The sequence below is a fragment of the Coregonus clupeaformis genome, unplaced genomic scaffold, assembly GCF_020615455.1.
Source record: "Coregonus clupeaformis isolate EN_2021a unplaced genomic scaffold, ASM2061545v1 scaf0742, whole genome shotgun sequence".
Lineage (NCBI taxonomy): Eukaryota > Metazoa > Chordata > Actinopteri > Salmoniformes > Salmonidae > Coregonus > Coregonus clupeaformis.
Window position 1 is genome coordinate 122,067 of NW_025534197.1, and position 15,449 is coordinate 137,515.

The window sequence follows — 15,449 nt, forward strand, 5'->3', positions numbered from 1 at the left end:
CCAGAGCAGTTTAAAAAGCAGTATCAGTCAAAAGACAGACAGTGAGGTATCAGATTTAGATTGTATTGAGTATACAGTCCACACCATATCTATTTTGACAGTGAAACTGACATTTTAAATGTGGCTCTGTACTCCAACATTTTGGATTTGAGATCAAATGTTTCATATGAGGTGACAGTATATAATGTCCCCTTTTATTTGAGGGTATTTTCATACATATCTGTTTCAACATTTAGAAATGAAAGCACTTTATGTATATAGTCCCACCATTTGAAGAAGTCATAAGTATTCTAACTAATTCACTTATAGTGTATTAAAGTAGTCAAAAGTTGAGTATTTGGTTGTGAACTCGTTGGTTGCATTTGCAGTTTGTTTTGGTTGTGTTTTGGGTTATGTTTTGTCCAATAGTAACTGAATGGTGGATGATGACTGGAGTAATTTTCTGTCTAAGTGAGTAGATAACATGTTTCTAAACACTACTAACTGAATCCTGATGATGCCATGATTAAGAAAAATCATGAATGAATCATGAATAATAATGAGTGAGAGAGTTACAGAGGCTACAACAAAACATGCTAACCTCTCACCATAACCAATAACAGAGGGGGTATGATCCTTGTTCCTCTGTAACTTTCTCATTCATCATCATTCACGATTCATTCATGATTATTCATAATCATGTTAGCGTCCACATGAATGTAGAAGTGTTCAGAAACATCTTCTATTCTTACTGACAATACAAGTGAAGTGACTCCAAAATGACAGGACATTATTCACCATTCAGTTTCTATTGGGAAAAACATAATCCAAAACACAACCAAAACAAACTGCAAATGCATTCAACACGTTTGTAGAATCACAAGCTTGATGTAATCACTGCAGGTAAGGAATATGAGACCAAATAATAAACATTTGACTAAATTAATTTGTCCAAATAATTACGACTTTTTCATTGGGGAGAATTACACACATAAAGTGCTTTAATTTCTAAACGGTAAAACAGATATGAATTAATACCTTTAAATAAAAGGTGACATTCTGTACTGTCGCCTAATATTAAACATTCTATCTCAAATCCAAAATGCTGGAGCATAGCACCAAATGTAAAACTGTAAGCTTCACTGTCCAAACACATATGGTGTGGACTATGTGTGCCTGGTAAACACATGTGGATCTGGTGAACAGTTATCACTTGTTGACCAACTACAGGAATACTGACCTCAGAGTCTCCAGTTTACAGTGGGGATTCCCCAGTACAGCAGAGAGCAGCATCACTCCTGAATCCTTCAGGTCATTGTTACTCAGATCCAGCTCTCTCAGGTGTGAGGGGTTTGACCTCAGAGCTGAGACCAGAGAAGCACAGCCTTCCTCTGTGACTAGACAGCCTGACAGCCTGCAAAGAGTCAAATCATATTAAAACCACACTGCAATTCTTTGGTGGTGAAAATAGCGGCAATATATTTTTTCAACATTTTCAGATATATCAGTGTCCTGAAACCTGCCATATCTATTAATAAATTAATGTATCATTATTAACAATAATAAATGATCTAAGTACTGCTTGTAGATAGAAAAATATAATGTACAAATATTTGAGTAGACTGACCAGAGCAGTTTAAAAAGCAGTATCAGTCAAAAGACAGACAGTGATGTATCAGATTTAGATTGTATAGAGTATACAGTCCACACCATATCTATTTTGACAGTGAAACTGACATTTTAAATGTGGCTCTATACTCCAGCATTTTGGATTTTAAAACAAATGTTTCATATGAGGTGACAGTATATAATGTCACCTTTTATTTGAGGGTATTTTTATACGTGTCTGTTTCACCATTTAGAAAAATAAATGCACTTTATGTATCTAGTCCCCCTATTTGAAGAAGTCATAAGTATTCTGACCAATTCATTTATTGTGTTTTAAAGTAGTCAAAGGTTTAGTATTTGGTCCCATATTCCTGCCGACAATAATGACCACAACGTGTATCCAGGTGAACAGTGAGTGCTTTATAAATACATTTGATTGATTGTTAGGTTTAGGGTTTTTATGGCAAAAAACAGTATGGGTTTATGGCACTCTTGCTCCTCCTTGTGGCCGTATGTGGGTACTACACAACTCATTCATGACACTTGCTAGGCTCATAATCTGAGGTAGCAACTGCGTCTGATCTACAAATCCATTAGCTAGACCACCCGATTAGACAACTATCACCCCATTATACCCATTTGGTTTGCAACTCAGTGAACCTGCGCAGCATTCGCTCAATTTGATGCCTATGAACGAAGATTTCGATGCATATCAAATTACCCAGCAGCCATTTAGAAACCACAAGTCGTCAAAAAAATTGTTATTTCTTAATTAAAAAATGTCTTCTGGCTGTTTAAAATCAGCCACATCTTGAAAAAGAGGACAGGGACATGCTTTTTGTTTAGATTGTACACTTTAAAAACAACAACAAATATGGCTAACCATGACCAGAATTGTTTTAATGTTTGATGGCTATCCGCCAGCCATCGCCTCCTTAACCGTGTCTCACCTCACTATAGGTGACCACAACATGTACTCTGGTGAACAGTGTGCACGCTCACCAAGTAGCCATAACCTTGGTAATAATAAGTTACCTGAGGTAAACCTACAGGGTTAACGCTCACCAATAGCCGTAACCTTGTTAATAATAAGCTACCTGAGGTAAACCTACAGGGTTAACGCTCACCAAGTAGCTGTAACCTTGTTAATAATAAGCTACCTGAGGTAAACCTACAGGGTTAACGCTCACCAAGTAGCTGTAACCTTGTTAATAATAAGTTACCTGAGGTAAACCTACAGAGTTAACGCTCACCAAGTAGCCGTAACCTTGTTAATAATAAGTTACCTGAGGTAAACCTACAGGGTTAACGCTCACCAAGTAGCCATAACCTTGTTAATAATAAGTTACCTGAGGTAAACCTACAGGGGTAACGCTCACCAAGTAGCTGTAACCTTGTTAATAATAAGTTACCTGAGGTAAACCTACAGAGTTAACGCTCACCAAGTAGCTGTAACCTTGTTAATAATAAGTTACCTGAGGTAAACCTACAGGGTTAACGCTCACCAAGTAGCCGTAACCTTGTTAATAATAAGTTACTTGAGGTAAACCTACAGGGTTAACGCTCACCAAGTAGCCGTAACCTTGTTAATAATAAGTTACCTGAGGTAAACCTACAGGGTTAACGCTCACCAAGTAGCTATAACCTTGGTAATAATAAGTTACCTGAGGTAAACCTACAGGGTTAACGCAGGCAGGTCTCATTGATAACAATAGTGAAGCTGGCATTGTGATGCAGAACAATGGGCTGGGAATAGAACGTTCTGAAGGCGAGTCGGTGTCACGGAGCTCAATAGAACTAATAGGAGCTGGTAGGGTGAAAAATACCCTAAAATAAGGCCTGTTGTTTCACGATTACTTCATAACCAGGGACAGAAGGTTTTATTATGAAACTGGGCTCCATGGCGGATGCAATTATCTAATTTCTATCAGAAATAAACGTTGTAAAAAAGGTAACTTGAGGCACCCCGAAAATAATATTCAAAAGTTCAGTCCTTGGACACAGAGGGGTTAAACACTAAAGTTACCGTCCATCTACATTTTACATTTTAGTCATTTAGCAGACGCTCTTATACAGAGCGACTTACAGTTAGTGAATGCATACATTTTTTCCTACCCCCTGTGGGAATCGAACCCACAACCCTGCCGTTACAAACACCATGCTCTATCAACTGAGCTACATCCCTGCCGGACATTCCCTCCCCTACCCTGGACGACGCTGGGCCAATTGCGCGCCGCCCCATGGGTCTCCCAGTCACGCCGGCTACGACAGAGCCTGGATTCGAACCAGGATCTCTAGTGGCACAGCTAGCACAGCGCTGCAGTGCCTTAGACCACTGCGCCACTCGGGATCTAGTGAAGAGGAGAACCGGACAGAGGGATGGTAGGTAGCCAGCATCTGTCAACGAGAGAGGGAGAAGCCCTCCACGGTATTTAACAGGTGGAAGAAACAACCCGGGAGCTCCATCGGTCCACAAGAAATGCAGGCAGCCGGTGATGATGTAGTGGTAGCTAGGATAACTAGGATGCTGCTGGTAGAGTAGCTAGCTTAGCTAGCTGTGCCGACTAGCTTGGCTAACTAGCAGGTCGTTCGTCTGTCCCTCGAGGATGATGACGAATCCGGTGAACCACAAGATGAAACAAGGATAGTGAGTGAAAAGGATCTGGCTACATTCACACTGTCCCTGACCAAAAAGCAAATTGAACAATAAACTTCGGCGTCTCAACACTGTAACAAACTCCGTCGCTGTTCCCCAAGATCACCTCAGTCCACTTTGCGCGTAACTGGACAATATGCTTGGCGCCAAACCTTACGTGGACGCGGACAGTTCTGTACCGGGACGCGGACAGTTCCTGAACGCGGACATGAGTAGAGCAACCCAATAAACTAAATAGTCTTTACAGTGGCTTACATTAGTAATATTATTTTATTTATTTTTTAAATGTAAAACAAACATTCAAAGTTTTTTTTATAACAATATTTTGAGATCTGGGCCCATATCCACAAAGTATCTCAGAGTAGAAAATTGGTCGTATAAGTGCTGAGAATTAAGACATTTTACTCTTATGGGTATAAATGAATGCATAGCATTTTGTCTTCGGTTTGGCAGATTAACTCATGCTTATTTCTGAAGATAAACTCAGGTTTTCGCCCAGCGGCTAAGGAGTTGGAGCAGTGGCAGAAGTTGGACCTATGGCAGAAAGGTGGCTGGTTCGAATCACGGGCCGGGTGCTGGAAAAAACGGGCGGGCTTGATCTGACCACTGGGGGGCTGCTGGGTTCACATCCTCAAAACATTCACCTTTTGTTGATCAGAACTCTAGAGGTTCTTCTTCACTGAACCCAAAAATATCTCTAACTTTATTATTTAATTACCTATATCATGTTATTTCAAGTTATCACTTTGGAGCGCAACATCACGTTGTTAAAAATTGAATCATAAATTGGCCATGGCTATAAATTGGCCAATTTAAGGCATCTAGGGTGAAATATGTGTTCGATGAAAATGAACATTGTATGCAAAGTTGTAGGCAACATTATTGACAAGGGACCCTGAAGCCTACGATGCCAAAGCTATTTAGAGTTGTTAAACGGGTGGGAAGAGTGTATTGTAACAACCATCAGAATTGGTAAAATAAATATGCATTCCATTATATTAGGCAATAATGAAGAGTAGGCAAAGTGTTCGTGTCGTGAAAATTCTATCAAATGTCTTCCATTGCAACGAGTCCAGGCAGGGTGCTGCAGAACCCCTGCAGTACCTCCACTGACCCCGGATTGAGAACTCCTGATTTAGCAGATGCTCTTATCCAGAGTGATTTACAGTAAGTGCATTCATCTTAAGATAGCTATTTATTGTGTAAATAAACGTAATAAATTCTTCATAAAATTGACCTCTCACCTCTTAGCTTTGGTGTCATGTCCCCCCAGAGAGACTCGATTTAGAGGCAGGGCCCCCTCCTCTCTCTCTCCCCAGAGAGACTCATTTTAGAGGCAGGGACCCCTCCTCTCTCTCCCCAGAGAGACTCATTTTAGAGGCAGGGCTCCCCTCCTCTCTCTCCCCAGAGAGACTCATTTTAGACCACTGACCCCTAAACAGAGATGCAGCAGGTTGGTTGTGGTGAACACAGTGACAACTCATTCTAGAATGTCAATTGTTCTCTTTTACTCATGATCTCTTAGAAATAAAACATTTACTAACAGACATATCTTAAACAGTCGGGTGATTTAATTTAATCACATGAACATTGTTACGTTCCTCAACAAGAAATAAAACATTGTCTCTCAAACAGAAGAAGGAACTAACAAAGAGTCACTAACAACAACCAAAACGAAACAGGTGGTTTTAGGAGGGGTTCTGAAAGACACTCATGGGGGTGTCCACTAGTGGTGGGAATCAGAGGCTTTCTGAATGCTTTGGGGCTTTCACCAAATTGTGTCGAAAATGCCATTGATAGATTTGAGTGCTAATAAACAACCTTTCCAACAAGTCAGTTCGTCAAATTCCTACCCTACTAGAGCAGCCCCAGTCAACTGTAAGTGCTGTTATTGTGAAGTGGAAACATCTAGGAGCAACAACTGCTCAACCGTGAAGTGGTAGGCCACACAAGCTCACAGAAATATTAATATCATGAATTGAACTGCTTTGCCATGAACAGATCTGTGAGGTCTTAACTTAAAGGTACTATATAGACTTTATGGTCATTTAAATGGGGTTGAACATTCATCCCATCAGATTGTGTAAAGGATTTTATGAGTTCAGAAAAATACTGACTTGGAAGCATCTCTCTGACCTCACCCTGCTGAAACACACTCAAGTAAAGACCACATAGCTACAGTTATATGCTTTTCTGTTTTTACCCACTTTTACAGCCAATGTGTGCACTGGCATCCATATGAATCAGTGGAAAATACAGACTAGTTAGCCATCTCCCAATAGATGGACCCCAAGCAGAACTTTCAGCAATGCAGCATCTTCAGTGAGCGAGTATTCCAGACACTCTCTTCTTATGAACCAGTTGCTATTAAATGAAGGTTTTTGGACAGAAAACCTGCGACTACGGTAGGATTCTAGGCTAATCTGGGCTGGCACCTCTGTTCCAAGATAGTCAGGAACAGTCGGAGGTGGAGGGGGCTGTGGAGCCATTATCCTGGCGGTGCTTGTGGAAGGGTGGGTAGGCTCTGCACACGGAGCTAACTGGAGCTCGGCAGCATCATCACTGTTGGGCTTGCCGGCGGCCTCGCTGGTTTGATGATGCTGCTGCTGCTCATCACTCTCCTTTGGCTTTGTTTGGCTACTTTTTGTACCATTGTCTGAAGAAGCCTATTGTGGTGTTTTTTTTTAGAAACTTTTAAATGAGCCACATGGATGCTAACTGGGTACTCAGGTGAAACTAGACAAATACACCTTTTTATTTTGGTATTTTGGGGACCAAGTAAATGTATACCAACAGTGGACAATTCCCAGCAAAAGCATGGAGCTCCAACTCTCTAGTGGAGAATAGAGGGAGTATTCCCCTTGGAGAATCCAGAATGGCTCACTGAAGAAAAACATATTGGAGAATAACAACAATCTCAATCTGAAGCTTTAAAAATTCATTCTTCCTCCTGCCCCACCTATTGTCCCTGTATGAATATTATTTGGCATCTAATTGAAGAACATACTGCTTTATAGATCCCAGCCTGACAAACAATTGTTTGGTCCTTACTTTGAGCACTTTGCACTGTGCCTCCATTGAGTCTCCATGTGTCAAGCAGTACAGAGAAACGCCATCTAGATGAGAGCAGAGGCCTGCTCTTGGATCTACCCTGTCTAACCACCAGTTTAGTGACCTTGTTCCATCAATATGTCCATACTACTTCACAACCGATTTGAGGTCTTGACCAGCAATGTCCCATTGGGCTCAACCAAGCCGAGAGTGAGGTTCTAGAAAGTGGACTGACTTTCATACCAACTCCTAAACAGGTGGACTGCGGGGAGCTCCGGAGGGATCTACACTTCCATCATAGAAGATTGAAGTTATTCGATAATTTTGATTATGAAACAGATTTTCCTCATATACTATTTCCAAACCCCTCATATTGGGAACCTAAGTTGGAGTCAGTGTCAGAAACTATACAGACTCAGAAATACACAATGGAAAGAGGAATACATTGTCTTTGTGGAGGGTGGATGTTGAAATCCAGTCTGTTAGCTTTGTAAAGGAATGTTTATTTAGTCCCTACTTAGTTGTGTATTCAGCGGATCCAAGCCCTGTAATGTTAGGCTGGCTATTCAATAGGCTACATCTGTCGGTGCAAACTTTGATTGAGCAAATGATGACGTCGTTGACATTTATTTTGGCGCTCCCTCACCTAAATAAATAGCACTACACCACTGGATAAAGGACCATAAATGATTCTGTAGCTCAAGCGGACTCTGTCTATTGAATGTCTGACGGCGACCTAACTTTATAACATTATAAGAGTTTGTATGCAGCCCAGACCTACCAGTCTGCCCATCTTTCCTTCAAATCAACACATTTATCCGGCTTCTAATGTTGCCTAGAAATGTGTCCCACAGTTTCAACAGCCATTTTGTAAGTGCGTAGGCTACACACTTACTTTTAATTTCATATGAGGAAACTGGTGCGGCCGCCTGTTTTCTTGCAGATGAAGTAGCCTCTCATAGGGAACTCATTCAACCAGCCTAAACAGCAGTAAATAAAATATGTCCAATGGTCAAAAAACAATGGTGTAAAGAGAATCCTGTCCTCCTAATATAGCCATGTACATTAAAGACAGGTATATTGCTACAGATGTAGGATCTTAATTTGAGCCCATTTGCTACAGCAGGAAAATAATCCTGAAGCAACACGACATTTGAATTATTATGTGGATTATAATGAATGGTCATTTTTCAAAAGGGAAAGGTGGAAAAGTGGAAATTACAAACTTCAGAAGCCTTTTTAACCCTCCAATACACGAAAAGTGTTAGTTCTACTGCAACAAGGTGATTCAATTAAGATCCTACATCTGTACAGAACATGTCTTTATCTAAACCAAGGCAGTTTGCATTATTAGCAATGACGTTGCAACTGTCAGCTGCTGTAAACCTATGTGATTGGATGTTATAGACCCCCATCTGAACAGTTTCCTTCCCCATGCTGTAGCCCTCACCAACTGGCCATCTGGCCCATAGAGACTAAAGGACTATACACTCTATGCTGCACACCACATCAAGCCATCTCTGAACTGTACACTACCATCTGGCCGATAGAGACTAAAGGACTATACACTCTATGCTGCACACCACATCAAGCCATCTCTGAACTGTACACTACCATCTGGTCCATAGAGACTAAAGGACTATACACTCTACGCTGCACACCACATCAAGCCATCTCTGAACTGTACACTACCATCTGGTCCATAGAGACTAAAGGACTATACACTCTATGCTGCACACCACATCAAGCCATCTCTGAACTGTACACTACCATCTGGTCCATAGAGACTAAAGGACTATACACTCTATGCTGCACACCACATCAAGCCATCTCTGAACTGTGCACTAAATAACTGAACTATACTGCATTAGCACTCTGTTCATCTCTCTTAGATATATTTATGTAAATCTCCTGTATACCCACTGTACTGTATTTAAGTGATAATGCCTGAGAAGCCGGTGTTTGGAAGATATATTGGTACGGGTTTTATTAGGCAAACTGCCAATATATCCTCCAAACACCGGCTTCGAAGGTAATATCACTTGTATTCAACGGGTTACCAACATATTCAAATAATGATTAACATATTTTCATTTAAAACGCTATTTTGATGAATTTATTTCTTACTATTTCATCCTTCCACAAGATATAGTCCCGACACAAATCTAGGGTTGCTACCCAAGCCGGCTGGTCGTTCGTTTTATCGGTTCGGTTGCCAGAGACGCGACCCAGTCGTTCAGTCTTTTTGTTCTGTATCTATGGACGCGACCCAGTCGTTCAGTCTTTTTGTTCTGTATCTATAGACGCGACCCAGTCCTTCAGTCTTTTTGTTCTGTATCTATAGACGCGACCCAGTCGTTCAGTCTTTTTGTTCTGTATCTATAGACACGACCCACTAGTTAAGTCTTTTTGTTCTGTATCTATGGACGCGACCCAGTCATTCAGTCTTTCTGTTCTGTATCTATGGACGCGACCCAGTCGTTCAGTCTTTCTGTTCTGTATCTATGGATGTGACCCAGTCGTTCAGTCTTTTTGTTCTGTATCTATAGACTCGACCCAGTCGTTCAGTCTTTCTGTTCTGTATCTATGGACGCGACCCAGTCGTTCAGTCTTTCTGTTCTGTATCTATGGACCCGACCCAGTCGTTCAGTCTTTCTGTTCTGTATCTATGGATGCGACCCAGTCGTTCGTTCTAAATGTTCCATGGTCATACTGGCTGGCAACGTTCTTATCCCTTTGCTTGCTAGCTAGCCAACTACGGCTAACTTACGGTCACGTCAAACAGTGCAGCCAGAATAACAACAGTAGCTGCATTTGCGTTTGTTTAAGCTGTTTTCTAGTGACATTTATTTGGATACATCCATAACAATGAGCTAATGATGTGCGATTTCACCTGGCATAAATTATGTGCTCTCTGGTCAGGAATATGTTGTTCAGAGGAGCTAGCCAACAACACAGCTAACACAATAACTTCAAATAGAAGCTGGAAAGATTGAAAACTAGCTGCACTTCGTTTCGTTTTACCTGTTTTCTATTGATATTTCTTTGTATTCATGATTTCGACTGGTTGAGAAAAGCTGCCTGCCAGTCTGTCTCATCCCAACTCCTGACACGTTCATTACTATGCGACAGCTGGAGATCAAATTTGAATATTGAAACAATGTTGCAAATGTCGGACAGGCAGACACCAATGTTTATACAAACCTCTGCTGTTGAAAACTAAATGTTAGTCTAAAAGAAATGTGAGATAATGTCTAGATGCTTTTTATAGTGGAGATCAAGTTTATAAATTGCCTGGCTGGGCTGTTGAGAGAGTGGATTGCACAGTCAGATGGAACAGAATATATAGGCATTTAATGTCATAGATTTAGCCGGTGGTAATTTGTGGAATAGACACCGGCTGGAATGAAGTTTTAACCAATCAGCATTCAGGATTAGACCCACCCGTTGTATACATTTGTATATCCACTGCTCATTCTCTTATAGCTCAATGCTCACTCTAGCTATTTGTGTATAATGTTGTACGTAAACTTTGTGTAAACTACTCTCTGTATTCTGTCTCTAAATGTTGTCTATCACTAGAAGCACCATATCACCAAGTAAAATTCTGAGTAAAGGATCTTAATTTGATCACCCCCCAATGCAGAATAACTTCCATGCAATTCAATGTGAAATGTAGAACTATGATCAATGAATATTGATATATTGAATTCACAGGAGGTTGGTGGCACCTTAATTGGGGAGGACGGGCTTGTGGTAATGGCTGGAGCGGAATAGGTGGAATGGTGTCATTAATATGAGCTGTCCTCTCCTCAGCAACCTCCACTGATTGAATTTGACTTGCCCACATCCAGTTAGCACCATTTTGTATGATTAAACTGTCAAGTCATTATATATTTTCCGTTCTGCTGAGAGCACCTTCCTGATGACTGGCACTCTGTACATTCCTATGGATGAGGCCTGAGCTGGAATGTGAAGCTAACTGAAGCTAGCTTTAGAAAACCAGTATATCTAGCTAGCATCATAGTCCACCCCTCAGGCTAAGTTCAGGTTACAGCATGAGGCAGACATCAACAGCCGAGTTGTAGGCTACTACCTGGGTCGTATTCATTAGTTTACTCCGCAGCCAACAGTTTTAAAATGTTGCATAAACAGTTTACTCCAAACGCTGTACAAGGTGACCTAAACGGTTTCTGTTGCCAAACGTTTTGCTACGGTGGGCACTAATGAACACACACAACCTGTTTTGAGGAAATGTAAGTTGTTGTTAGTCTTTCCACAGTATTTATTTGTATCTCTTTCACACAACATACCTTCCTGCGTGAAAAGAGTTAACAGTAGATTAGAAAGAGAAAATGTTGTTGCTTGTTGTGTTTTAAGCCTGTTTTGAGAAGACTAGTCTATAGACCTATGATACAGTACACTCTTAGAAAAAAGAGTTCCAAAAGGGTCCTCTGGCTGTCCCCATAGGAGAACGCTTTTGGGTTCCAGATAGAACCCTCTGTGGAAAGGATTCTTCATGGAACTCAAAAGGGTTCTACCTAGGACCAAAAAGGGTTCTAAAAAGGGTTCTCCTATGGGGACAGCCAAAGAACCCTTTTAGATTCTAGATAGTGTATGAGCGATCACCCTGGGGCACACAGATGGAAACAGAAGGAATTCACCCCACGCATCTAATTTATATCCAAAACATTTTAAGGAGAGTAGGCCTATTATAACACTGTCCACAAAACATATCATCAACTATATTAATACACATAACAATATCATCAACTATATTATTACACATAACAATATCATCAACTATATGAATACACATAACAATATCATCAACTATATTAATACACATAACAATATCATCAACTATATTATTACACATAACAATATCATCAACTATATGAATACACATAACAATATCATCAACTATATTAATACACATAACAATATCATCAACTACATTATTACACATAACAATATCATCAACTATATTATTACACATAACAATATCATCAACTATATGAATACACATAACAATATCATCAACTATATTAATACACATAACAATATCATCAACTATATTAATACACATAACAATATCATCAACTATATGAATACACATAACAATATCATCAACTATATGAATACACATAACAATATCATCAACTATATGAATACACATAACAATATCATCAACTATATGAATACACATAACAATATCATCAACTATATGAATACACATAACAATATCATCAACTATATTAATACACATAACAATATCATCAACTATATTAATATCATAACAATATAATCAACTATTTTAATATCATAACAATCGTCGTCTTACCTTTTATATGTCTCCAAATAGAAGTAGAGTCTGGAATGATCATTCGGTGGGGGAAAGTTCCTTTAGTTTGTTCTGCTCATTTCCATATCAGGTTCTACCTGTTCTCTCTCCCACTCCCTGTCTCTTTATAGCTCTTACAATGTGCCTTGGCATACAAGTGTCTGGAACTCCAAATGTAGTTCTGATTTAGTGTTCCAAATGAAAACAATTTGATTAAACAGGTTAATATGGTTAAAATACATTAAGACTGAGTAATGCTGTGATTGTTTTTATTATTTTGTATTGAAATGTTTGACTTTATTTTCCCTATGTCCTTTCAATATAGGAACAATTTGTGAAATGACAGCCTTCTGTAAATATGGACAAAAGTCTATGGATTCATTTGATGGTATGTGTCTTGCAACATTATGTAAAATGACAGGTTGAGAAACACTGCATCTTCCTAGGTGCATATGTGAGAAGGAACGCAAACTGTCTCCCTATGTGTGTGCCATCCCTAAACATCAAGCGTTTGTGGTTCATTAACATGTTTATTGTCAAGGTTGAAAAAAGAAAAAAGAAAAAAAAGTATCTTGAACTCTATTGGAGGGATGTGACATTACATTTACATTTACATTTTAGTCATTTAGCAGACGCTCTTATCCAGAGCGACTTACAGGAGCAATTAGGGTTAAGTGCCTTGCTCAAGGGCACATTAACGTCATTTAGCAGACGCTCTTAGCCAGAGCGACTCACAAATTGGTGCGTTCACCCTATAGCCAGTGGGATAACCACTTTACAATTGGGGGGTAGAAGGATTCCTTTATCCTATCCCAGGTATTCCTTAAAGAGGTGGGGTTTCAAATGTCTCCGGAAGGTGGTGAGTGACTCCGCTGTCCTGGCGTCGTGAGGGAGCTTGTTCCACCATTGGGGTGCCAGAGCAGCGAACAGTTTTGACTGGGCTGAGCGGGAACTATGCTTCCGCAGAGGAAGGGGAGCCAGCAGGCCAGAGGTGGATGAGCGCAATGCCCTCGTTTGGGTGTAGGGACTGATCAGAGCCTGAAGGTACAGAGGTGCCGTTCCCCTCACTGCTCCATAGGCAAGCACCATGGTCTTGTAGCGGATGCGAGCTTCAACTGGAAGCCAGTGGAGTGTGCGGAGGAGGGGGGTGACGTGAGAGAACTTGGGAAGGTTGAACACCAGACGGGCTGCGGCATTCTGGATGAGTTGTAGGGGTTTAATGGCACAGGCAGGGAGGCCAGCCAACAGCGAGTTGCAGTAGTCCAGACGGGAGATGACAAGTGCCTGGATTAGGACCTGTGCCGCTTCCTGTGTAAGGCAGGGTCATTCTTCCACAAGAAATTCCATAATTTGGTGTTTTGTTGATGGTTGTCTTCAATTGGGTTGAGACCTGGTGACTGAGACGGCCATGGCATATTGTGAAACATCAACAAGTTCAGCAGTCTTCATCAATGAAGCTCCTGCCAAACGTGCCCCAACAATCACCAATCGTTAAGCTCTTCCCGAGCAGGGTTGCAGTCTCTCTTCGTTGCAGCTCCTCTCTCTCCAGGGGTAGCAGTTCCTCTCTCCCCAGGGGTATCAGCTCCTCTCTCCCTAGGGGTAACAGCTCCTCTCTCCCCAGGGGTAGCAGCTCCTCTCTCCCCAGGGGTAGCAGCTCCTCTCTCCCCAGGGGTAGCAGCTCCTCTCTCCCCAGGGGTAGCAGCTCCTCTCTCCCCAGGGGTAACAGCTCCTCTCTCCCCAGGGGTAGCAACTCCTCTCTCCAGGGGTAGAAGTTCCTCTCTCCCAGAGGTAACAGTAGTGGTAGTCGGTGGTGGTGGTTGTAGTTGTGACTGGAGTGAGGCCTGTCAAGGGGCTTTTCTAGGATTTGAAGACAAAGACAGTATGGGGGTCCGGAGCATTTCAACAGATAAATGCATGAATTTCGTGCACTTTGAGATGAACATTGAGAGATTAGAACATTGAGAGATTAGATATTTTTCAGGTAACTTGCACCTTCCCACCTGCACCAGCAGACACTGTCACTACTCAATTACAGTTGCTACTGTGGGTCTCTACTCTGGAACACTCTCTACTCTGGAACACTCTATACTCTGGAACACTCTCTACTCTGGAACAATCTCTACTCTGGAACACTCTCTACTCTGGAACACTCTCTACTCTGGAACACTCTCTACTCTGGAACAAACTATACTCTGGAACACTCTCTACCCTGGAACACTCTCTAAACTGGAACACTCTCTACTCTGGAACACTCTCTACCATGGAACACTCTCTACTCTGGAACACTCTCTACTCTGGAACACTCTCTACCCTGGAACACTCTCTAAACTGGAACACTCTCTACTCTGGAACACTCTCTACCATGGAACACTCTCTACCCTGGAACACTCTCTACTCTGGAACACTCTCTACCATGGAACACTCTCTACCCTGGAACACTCTCTACTCTGGAACACTCTCTACCATGGAACACTCTCTACTCTGTGACACTCTCTACTCTGGAACACTGTCTACTCTGGAACACTCTCTACTCTGGAACACTCTCTACCCTGGAACACTCTCTACTCTGGAACACTCTCTACTCTGGAAAACTCTCTACTCTGGAACACTCTCTACCCTGGAACACTCTCTACCCTTGAACACTCTCTACTCTGGAACACTCTCTACCCTGGAACACTCTCTACTCTGGAACACTCTCTACCATGGAACACTCTCTACTCTGGAACACTCTCTACTCTGGAACACTCTCTACTCTGGAACACTCTCTACTCTGGAAAACTCTCTACTCTGGAACACTCTCTAATCTGGAAC

At 41.4% G+C, this 15,449-nt stretch overlaps 1 long non-coding RNA gene across 1 annotated transcript; it reads right to left on the minus strand.

Moving 5' to 3' along the window:
• Positions 1-5,636: 5,636 nt before the first annotated feature.
• Positions 5,637-12,652, minus strand: LOC123485576. The gene is made up of 3 exons (XR_006659063.1): positions 12,639-12,652; positions 8,190-8,274; positions 5,637-5,677 (listed from the first exon to the last, which is right to left on the minus strand). It is a non-coding gene; the product is annotated as an uncharacterized LOC123485576 (long non-coding RNA).
• Between the last annotated feature and the right edge of the window lie 2,797 nt (positions 12,653-15,449).